Here is an 11,493-nt window from a genome sequence, read left to right as displayed (position 1 = left end):
GTTTGAACATTAACATGTGAATTGGTTGCTACTATAACATGAGAAGTTTTATAAGAAAGAATTGCTATTATGATGCTAGGAAAAGTGATTGAAATTATCGTTGATCAAACTTATGCACTTTGCTAGCATTCACACTTCATAAGTTATTTCTTTTGTCATTTACCTACTCGAGGACGAGTAAGAATTAAACTTGTGGATGCTGATACGTCTCCAACGTACCTATAATTTATGAAGTATTCATGCTGTTATATTATCATTCTTGGGTGTTTTACAACCATTTTATAGCAACTATATACATTTTTTGGGACTAACCAATTGACCCAGTGCCTAGTGCCAGTTGTTGTTTTTTACATCGCAGGAAATCAATATCAAACGGAGTCCAAACACCGCGAAACTCCTTGGAGAATTTTATAGACCAGAACACCCAGGATGGGCCAGAGCAGCACCTAGGGGTGCCCCGAGGGGGGCACAACCCACTAGGGCACGCCTGGGCCCCTAGGCGCACCCAGGTGGGTTGTGCCCACCTCGGTGGCCTCCCGCACCACTTCTTTGCCCTATAAAATCCCAAATATTCCAAAACCCTTCGGGGTAGTGCAACCTCTTGATCATGCGTTGGTTTTCCCTTGAAGAGGAAAGGGTGATGCAGCAAAGTAGCGTAAGTATTTCCCTCAGTTTTTGAGAACCAAGGTATCAATCCAGTAGGAGGCTACACGCAAATCCCTCGTACTTGCACAAACAACTAAGAACCTTGCAACCAACGCGGTAAAGGGGTTGTCAATCCCTTCATGGCCACTTGCAAAAGTGAGATCTGATAGAGATAATAAATATTTTTGGTATTTTTATGATATAGATTGGAAAGTAAAGATTGCAAAATAAAATAGATCGGAAACTTATATGATGGAAAATAGACCTGGGGGCCATAGGTTTCACTAGTGGCTTCTCTCAAGATAGCATAAGTATTACAGTGGGTGAACAAATTACTGTCGAGCAATTGATAGAAAAGTGCATAGTTATGAGAATATCTAGGCATGATTATGTATATAGGCATCACGTCCGCGACAAGTAGATTGAAATGATTCTGCATCTACTACTATGACTCCACACATCGACAGCTATCCATCATATATCTTGAGTATTAAGTTCATAAGAACAGAGTAACGCATTAGGAAAGATGACATGATGTAGAGGATAAGGTCAAGTAATATGATATAAACCCCATCTTTTTATCCTCGATGGCAACAATACAATACATGCCTTGCTGCCCCTGCTGTCCCTGGGAAAGGACACCGCAAGATTGAACCCAAAGCTAAGCACTTCTCCCATTGCAAGAAAGATCAATCTAGTAGGCCAAACCAAACTGATAATTCGAAGAGACTTGCAAAGATAACCAATCATACATAAAAGAATTCAGAGGAGATTCAAATATTGTTCATAGATATAATCTTGATCATAAACCCACAATTCATCGGATCTCGACAAACACACCGCAAAAAGAATTACATCGAATAGATCTCCAAGAAGATTGAGGAGAACTTTGTATTGAGATCCAAAGAGAGAGAAGAAGCCATCTAGCTAATAACTATGGACCCAAAGGTCTATGGTAAACTACTCACACTTCATCAGAGAGGCTATGGTGTTGATGTAGAAGCCCTCTGTGATCGATTCCCCCTCCGGTGGAGTGCCGGAAAAGGCCCCAAGATGGGATCTCATGGGTACAGAAATTTGCGGCGGTGGAAATAAGGTTTCGTGATGCTCCTGGATGTTTTTAGGGTATATGAGTATATATAGGCGAATGAAGTCGATCAGGGGAGCCAGAGGGGCCCACGAGGGTGGGGGGCGCGCCTCCCTGCCTCGTGGCCGCCCCGTTTCTTTCTTGACGTCCACTCCAAGTCTCCTGGATTGCATTTGTTTCAAAAATAACTCTCCCGAAGGTTTCATTCCGTTTGGACTCCGTTTGATATTTCTTTTCTGCTAAACACTGAAATAGGCAAAAAAATAGCAATTTGGGCTGGGCCTCTGGTTAATAGGTTAGTCCCAAAAATAATATAAAAGTGCTTAGTAAAGCCCATTAAACATCCAAAACAGGTAATATAATAGCATGGAACAGTCAAAAATTATAGATACGTTGGAGACATATCAAGCATCCCCAAGCTTAATTCCTGCTCGTCCTCGAGTAGGTAAATGATAAAAACAGAATTTTTGATGTGGAATGCTACCTAGCATATTTCTCAATGTAATTTTCTTTATTGTGGCATGAATGTTCAGATCCAAAAGATTCAAGATAAAAGTTTAATATTGACATAAAAATAGTAATACTTCAAGCATACTTACAAAGTAATCATGTCTTATCAAAATAACATAACCAAAGAAAGGTTATCCCTACAAAATCATATAGTTAGGCCATGGTTCATTTTCGTCAAACATAATGCTCCCATCATGCACAACCCCGGTTTCAGCCAAGCAATTGGTTCATACTTTTTAATGCGCTTTAGCTTTTTCAACCCTCACGCAATACATGAGCGTAAGCCATGGATATAGTACTATGGGTGGAGTTGAGTATGATGATAGGGATTATGTGAGAAAACAAAAAAGGAGAAAGTCTCATATTGACGCGGCTAATCAACGGGCTATGGAGATGCCCATCAATTGATGTCAATACGAGGAGTAGGGATTGCCATGCAACGGATGCACTAGAGCTATAAATGTATGAAAGCTCATCAAAAAGAAACTAAGTGGGTGTGCATCCAACTTGCTTACTCACGAAGACCTAGGGCATTTTGAGGAAGCCCATCATTGGAATATACAAGCCAAGTTCTATAATGAAAAATTCCCACTAGTATATGAAAGTGACAACATAGGAGACTTTCTATCATGAAGATCATGGTGCTACTTTGAAGCACAAGTGTGTAAAAAGGATAGTAACAATGTCCCTTCTCTCTTTTTCTCTCATTTTTTTCTTTTTTTTATTTGGGCTTCTTTGGCCTCTCTTTTTTATTTGGGCTTCTTTGGCCTCTTTTATTTTTCATAAAGTCCGGAGTATCATCCCGACTTGTGGGGCAATCATAGTCTCCATCATCCTTTCCTCACAAGGCACGATGCTCTAATAATGAAGATCATCACACTTCTATTTATTTACAATTCAAGAATTACAACTCAATACTTAGGACAAAATATGACTCTATGTGAATGCCTCCGGCAGTGTACCAGGATATGCAATGAATCAAGAGCGACATGTATGAAAGAATTATAAAGGTGGCTTTACCACAAATACAATGTCAACTACAGGATCATGCAAAAGCAATATGACAATGATGGAGCGTGTCATAATAAACGGAATGGTGGAAAATTGCATGGCAATATATCTCGGAATGGCTATGGAAATGCCATAATAGGTAGGTATGGTGGCTGTTTTGAGAAAGATATAAGGAGGTTTATGTGTGATAGAGCATATCGTATCACGGGGTTTGGATGCACCGGCGAAGTTTGCACCAACTCACAAGGTGAGAAAGGGCAATGCACGGTACCGTAGAGGCTAGCAAATTGTGGAAGGGTAAGAGTGCGTATAATCCATGGACTCACATTAGTCATAAAGAACTCATATACTTATTGCAAAAGTTTATTAGCCCTCGAAGCAAAGTACTACTACACATGCTCCTAGGGGAAGGGTTGGTAGGAGTTAACCATCGTGCGATCCCGACCTCCACTCATAAGGAAGGCAATCAAAGAACACCCCATGCTTCAAATTTGTCAGACAACATTTACCATACGTGCGTGCTACGGGACTTGCCAACTTTAACACAAGTATTTCTCAATTTCATAATTACCCAACTAGCATGCTCTAACATTACCACCTTTATATCTCAAAACAATTATCAAGTATCAAAATTTATCATAGTATTCAATGCACCTTATATGATAGTTTTTATTATACCCAACTTGGATGCCCATCATATTAGGACTAATTTTATAACCAAAACAAATACCATGGTGTTCTAAAAGACTCTCAAAATAATATAAGTGAAGCATGAGAGATCAATAATTTCTACAAAATAAAACCACCGCCGTGCTCTAAAAAGATATAAGTGAAGCACTAGAGCAAAATTATCTAGCTCAAAAGATATAAGTGAAGCACATAGAGTAACAACAACAACAACAACAAAGCCTTTAGTCCCAAGCAAGTTGGGGTAGGCTAGAGGTGAAACCCATAAGATCTCGCAACCAACTCATGGCTCTGGCACATGGATAGCAAGCTTCCATGCACCCCTGTCCATAGCTAGCTCTTCGGTGATACCCCAATCCTTCAGGTCTCTCTTAACGGACTCCTCCCATGTCAAATTCGGTCTACCCCGCCCTCTCTTGACATTCTCCGCACGCTTTAGCCATCCTCTATGCGCTGGAGCTTCTGGAGGCCTGCGCTGGATATGCCCAAACCATCTCAGACGATGTTGGACAAGCTTCTCTTCAATTGGTGCTACCCCAACTCTATCTCGTATATCATCATTCCGGACTCGATCCTTCCTCGTGTGGCCACACATCCATCTCAACATACGCATCTCCGCCACACCTAACTGTTGAACATGTCGCCTTTTAGTCGGCCAACACTCAGCGCCATACAACATTGCAGGTCGAACCGCCGTCCTGTAGAACTTGCCTTTTAGCTTTTGTGGCACTCTCTTGTCACAGAGAATGCCAGAAGCTTGGCGCCACTTCATCCATCTGGCTTTGATCCGATGGTTCACATCTTCATCAATACCCCCATCCTCCTGCAGCATTGACCCCAAATACCGAAAGGTGTCCTTCCGAGGTACCACCTGACCATCAAGGCTAACCTCCTCCTCCTCACACCTAGTAGTACTGAAACCGCACATCATGTACTCGGTTTTAGTCCTACTAAGCCTAAACCCTTTCGATTCCAAGGTTTGTCTCCATAACTCTAACTTCCTATTTACCCCCGCCCGACTATCGTCAACTAGCACCACATCATCCGCAAAGAGCATACACCATGGGATATCTCCTTGTATATCCCTTGTGACCTCATCCATCACCAATGCAAAAAGATAAGGGCTCAAAGCTGACCCCTGATGCAGTCCTATCTTAATCGGGAAGTCATCAGTGTCGACATCACTTGTTCGAACACTTGTCACAACATTATCGTACATGTCCTTGATGAGGGTAATGTACTTTGCTGGGACTTTGTGTTTCTCCAAGGCCCACCACATGACATTCCGCGGTATCTTATCATAGGCCTTCTCCAAGTCAATGAACACCATATGCAAGTCCTTCTTTTGCTCCCTATATCTCTCCATAAGCTGTCGTACCAAGAAAATGGCTTCCATGGTCGACCTCCCAGGCATGAAACCAAACTGGTTTTTGGTCACGCTTGTCATTCTTCTTAAGCGGTGCTCAATGACTCTCTCCCATAGCTTCATTGTATGGCTCATCAGCTTAATTCCACGGTAATTAGTACAACTCTGAACATCCCCCTTGTTCTTGAAGATTGGTACTAATATACTCCGTCTCCATTCTTCTGGCATCTTGTTTGCCCGAAAAATGAGATTGAAAAGCCTGGTTAGCCATACTATCGCTATGTCCCCGAGACCTTTCCACACCTCAATGGGGATACAATCCGGGCCCATCGCCTTGCCTCCCTTCATCCTTTTTAAAGCCTCCTTGACCTCAGACTCCTGGATTCGACGCACAAAACGCATGCTGGTCTCATCAAAAGAGTCGTCCAGTTCAATGGTAGAGCTTTCATTCTCCCCATTGAACAGCTTGTCGAAGTACTCCCGCCATCTATGCTTAATCTCCTCGTCCTTCACCAAGAGTTGGCCTGCTCCGTCCTTGATGCATTTGACTTGGCCAATATCCCTCGTCTTCCTCTCTCGGATCTTGGCCATCTTATAGATGTCCCTTTCGCCTTCCTTCGTGCCTAACCGTTGGTAGAGGTCCTCATACGCCCGACCCCTTGCTTCACCAACAGCTCGCTTTGCGGCCTTCTTCGCCATCTTGTACTTCTCTATGTTGTGTGCACTCCTATCCAGGTATAGGCGTCTAAAGCAATCTTTCTTCTCTTTAATCGCCTTCTGGACATCATCATTCCACCACCAGGTATCCTTATCTTCGCTTCTCCTTCCCCTGGACACTCCAAACTCCTCTGAGGCCACCTTACGAATGCAAGTCGCCATCTTCATCCACACATTGTCCGCATCCCCTCCTTCCTCCCAAGGGCCCTCCTTAATGACCCTCTCCTTGAACGCCTGAGCTACCTCCCCCTTGAGCTTCCACCACTTCGTTCTAGCGACTTTAGCCCGCTTATCCCGCTGGACACGAATCCGAAAGCGGAAGTCAGCAACCACCAGCTTATGCTGGGGTACAACACTCTCTCCAGGTATCACCTTACAGTCTAGGCACGCACGCCTATGTTCCCTTCTCGAGAGGATGAAATCAATCTGGCTAGAGTGTTGGCCACTACTAAAAGTCACCAGATGTGATTCTCTCTTTCTAAAGAGGGTGTTGGCTACAATCATGTTGTAGGCTAGAGCAAAGCTTAAGACATCTTCTCCTTCTTGATTCCTGATGCCATAGCCAAAGCCCCCATGCGCCCCTTCAAAACCTGTGTTAGATGTACCCACGTGGCCATTGAGGTCTCCTCCTATGAAGAGCTTCTCACCAATCGGTACACTCCTAACCATGTCTTCCAGGCCTTCCCAGAACTCCCTCTTGGTGTTCTCATTGTGGCCTACTTGCGGGGCATACGCGCTGATAACATTGAGAACCAAGTCCTCAACTACCAGCTTGACCAGGATAATCCGGTCCCCACGTCTCTTGACGTCTACCACTCCATACTTGAGGCTCTTGTTGATCAAGATGCCTACGCCATTTCTGTTTGCAGCCGTCCCCGTGTACCATAGCTTGAAGCCGGTATCCTCCACCTCCTTCGCCTTCTGTCCTCTCCATTTGGTTTCTTGGACGCAAAGGATATCAACACCTCTCCTCACCGCTGCATCAACTAGCTCCCGAAGCTTCCCTGTCAGAGACCCTACGTTCCAGCTACCTAAGCGAATCCTCCTAGGCTCGGCTAGCTTCCTTACCCTTCGCACTCGTCGAGTCAAATGCGAAGACCCTTGCTCATTTTCCACTACATCCGGGCGCCGATGTAGCGCGCCACTAAGGATGCGACGACCCGATCCTCGCTCACTTGCCACCGTATCCGGATCAAGATACGGCGCGCCACCTGGGGGGTGACGGCCCGGCCCTTGCCCATTTTCCACCACACCCGGGTTCCGATGTGGCGCGTCGCTGAGAGGGTTACGCCCCAACGAAAATCTTTTGGGTTTCATCTCCATAAGAGTGGCTGAGTTTTTACGTTGGCTCGCCAAGCCTATCACAACCCTCCTCCTTTACCTGGGCTTGGGACCGGCTATGTTGAGACAACATAGGCGGAGTTGAAGCACATAGAGTATTATAATAAATTCGGATTCATGTGTGTCTCTCCCAAAAGGTGTGTACAGCAAGGATGATTGTGGTAAACTAAAAAGCAAAGACTCAAATCATACAAGACGCTCCAAGCAAAACACATATCATGTGGTGAATAAAAATATAGCATCAAGTAAAGTTACCGATGGACGAAGACAAAAGAGGGGATGCCTTCCGGGGCATCCCCAAGCTTAGGCTTTTGGTTGTCCTTGAATTTTACATTGGGGTTCCTTGGGAATCTCCAATCTTAGGCTCTTGCCACTCCTTATTCCATAATCCATCAAATCTTTACCAAAACTTGAAAACTTCACAACACAAAACTCAACAGAAAATCTCATGAGCTCCGTTAGTGCAAGAAAGCAAACCACCACTTTAAGGTACTATAATGAACTCATTATTTATTTATATTGGTGTTAAACCTACTGTATTCCAATTTCTCTATGGTTCGTACCCCCCGATACTAGCCATAGATTCATCAAAATAAGCAAACAACACACGAAAAACAGAATCTGTCAAAAACAGAACAGTCTGTAGTAATCTGTAACTTTTGAATACTTATGGAACTCCAAAAATTCTACCAAAATATGAAGTCCTAGGAAATTTGTTATAATCAACTGAAAATCATGTCTCTGTGATTTATTAAAATTATTCTCGTGCATGCAAAAGTTTCTGTTTTTCAGCAAGATCAAATTAACTATCACCCAAGATGATCCTATAGGTTCTACTTGGCACAAACACTAACTAAAACATAAAACCACATATAACCAGAGGCTATATGGATTATTTAATACTAAACAGGAGCAAAAAGTAAAGAACAAAAAATAAAATTGGGTTGCCTCCCAACAAGCGCTTTTCTTTAAAGCCTTTTAGCTAGGCATTGACAATTTTAATGATGCTCACATCAAAGACAAGAATTGAAGCACAAAAGGAGCATCATATAGCATGTGACAAACACCTGTAAGTCTAACATACTTCCTATGCATAGGCATTTTATAAGCAAACAAATTATCATAGCAAGCAAAAATTAGCATATGCAAGGAAGAAGAAAGAGACGATAACAATCTCAACATGACGAGAGGTAATTTAGTAACATGAAAAATTTCTACAACCATATTTTCCTCTCTCATAATAATTACATGTAGGATCATAGGAAAATTCAACAAAATAGCTATCACATAACATAGTCTCAACACGATCCACATGCATACGAAATTGACACTCTTCCAAAATAGTGGGATCATCATTAACTAAAGTCATGACCTTTCCAAACCCACTTTTATCAAAAATACCGTAAGATTGAACATTCTCCAAATATGTGGGATCTAAAGTTGTCACTCTTCCAAACCCACTTTCAATATTATTGCAAACACTATTATCAATCTCATATTCATCATGGGGCTTAAATAAATTTTCAAGATCATAAGAAGAGTCACCCCAATCATGACCATTGCAACAAGTAGTAGACATAGCAAAACTAGCATCCCCAAGCTTAGGGTTTTGTATATTACTAGCACAATTGACATAAAGAAAATTTAAAATAAAATCATCGCAATCATACTTTTTATTCAAGGAGCTATCGTGAATCTCTTCATAAATTTCTTCATCACAATTTTCAGATTCATGAATTTCAAGCAAAACCTCATAAAGATAATCTAGTGCACTAAAATCACTAGGGTTTGGTTCATCATAATTGGATCGCTTAAAAAGATTGGCAAGCGGATGAGAATCCATAGATCTTAGGTTCTCTATTTAGCAATAAATAAGCAACTATTCCAACCAAACGAACAAACGATCCAAATAAGACATCAAAGCAAATGAAAAGACGAACAGAAGAAGGGCGAATAAAACGTCAAGGGTGAAGTGGGGGAGAGGAAAACGAGAGGCAAATGGCAACTAATGTAATGCGAGGGATAAGAGTTTGTGATGGATACTTGGTATGTTTTGACTTGTGCGTAGACTCCCCGGAAACGGTGCCAGAAATCCTTCTTGCTACCTCTTGAGCATGCGTTGGTTTTCCCTTGAAGAGGAAAGGGTGATGCGGCAAAGTAGCGTAAGTATTTCCCTCAGTTTTTGAGAACCAAGGTATCAATCCAGTAGGAGGCTACACGCAAATCCCTCGTACCTGCACAAACAAATAAGAACCTTGCAACCAACGCGATAAAGGGGTTGTCAATCCCTTCATGGCCACTTGCAAAAGTGAGATCTGATAGAGATAATAAATATTTTTGGTATTTTTATGATATAGATTGGAAAGTAAAGATTGCAAAATAAAATAGATCGGAAACTTATATGATGGAAAATAGACCCCGGGGCCATAGGTCTCACTAGTGGCTTCTCTCAAGATAGCATAAGTATTACGGTGGGTGAACAAATTACTGTCGAGCAATTGATAGAAAAGTGCATAGTTATGAGAATATCTAGGCATGATCATGTATATAGGCATCACATCCGCGACAAGTAGATCGAAACGATTCTGCATCTACTACTATTACTCCACACATCGACCGCTATCCAACATGCATCTTGAGTATTAAGTTCATAAGAACAGAGTAACACATTAGGAAAGATGACATGATGTAGAGGATAAGCTCAAGCAATATGATATAAACCCCATCTTTTTATCCTCGATGGCAACAATACAATACATGCCTTGCTGCCCCTGCTGTCACTGGGAAAGGACACCGCAAGATTGAACCCAAAGCTAAGCACTTCTCCCTTTGCAAGAAAGATCAATCTAGTAGGCCAAACCAAACTGATAATTCGGAGAGACTTGCAAAGATAACCAATCATACATAAAAGAATTCAGAGGAGATTCAAATATTGTTCATAGATATAATCTTGATCATAAACCCACAATTCATCGGATCTCAACAAACACACCGCAAAAAGAATTACATCGAATAGATCTCCAAGAAGATCGAGGAGAACTTTGTATTGAGATCCAAAGAGAGAGAAGAAGTCATCTAGCTAATAACTATGGACCCGAAGGTCTGTGGTAAACTATTCACACTTCATTGGAGAGGCTATGGTGTTGATGTAGAAGCCCTCCGTGATCGATTCACCCTCCGGCGGAGTGCCAGAAAAGGCCCCAAGATGGGATCTCACGGGTACAGAAGGTTGCGGCGGTGGAAATAGGGTTTCGTGGTGCTCCTGGATGTTTTCAGGGTATATGAGTATATATAGGCGAAGGAAGTTGGTCAGGGGAGCCACGAGGGGCCCACGAGGGTGGGGGCGCGCCTCCCTGCCTCGTGGCCGCCTCGTTTCTTTCTTGACGTCCACTCCAAGTCTCCTGGATTGCGTTTGTTCCAAAAATAACTCTCCCGAAGGTTTCATTCCGTTTGGACTCCGTTTGATATTCCTTTTCTGCGAAACACTGAAATAGGCAAAAAAACAGCAATTTGGGCTGGGCCTCCGGTTAATAGGTTAGTCCCATAAATAATATAAAAGTGCTTAGTAAAGCCCATTAAACATCCAAAACAGGTAATATAATAGCATAGAACAATAAAAAATTATAGATATGTGGGAGACGTATCAGGTAGCCCTAGATCAGAAGTTCTGCCTCTGCAAAGCCTATGTATCCATGAAATCCAATCTAGACCCCATTTCGGCACCCTGCGGAGGGGGAGATCATCACCGCTGGGCATCTTCATCATCCCGGCGGCCACCACGATGAGGAGGGAGTAGTCCACTCCCGGGGTTGAGGGTTTGTACCAGTAGCTATGTGTTTAATCTCTCTCTCTCTCTCTCTCTCTCTCTCTCGGGCTCTTGAGATGTCACGATCTTGATGTATCACGGGCTTTGTTAATATAGTCAAATCATATGGTGTTTTCCCCTCTCTATCTTGTTGTGATGAATTGAGTTTTTCCCTTTGAGATTTCGTTGTTATCGAATTGAATACTTTTATGGATTTGAGAACACTTGATATATGTCTTGCAATTGAATACTCATGGTGACAATGGGGCATCGTATTGATTCACTTGATATATGTTTTGGCACTCAACTCACGGATTCCCGAGG

Source organism: Triticum aestivum, chromosome 6B (genome assembly GCF_018294505.1).
Source record: "Triticum aestivum cultivar Chinese Spring chromosome 6B, IWGSC CS RefSeq v2.1, whole genome shotgun sequence".
NCBI lineage: Eukaryota > Viridiplantae > Streptophyta > Magnoliopsida > Poales > Poaceae > Triticum > Triticum aestivum.
Note: the sequence above shows the minus strand (reverse complement) of the source record.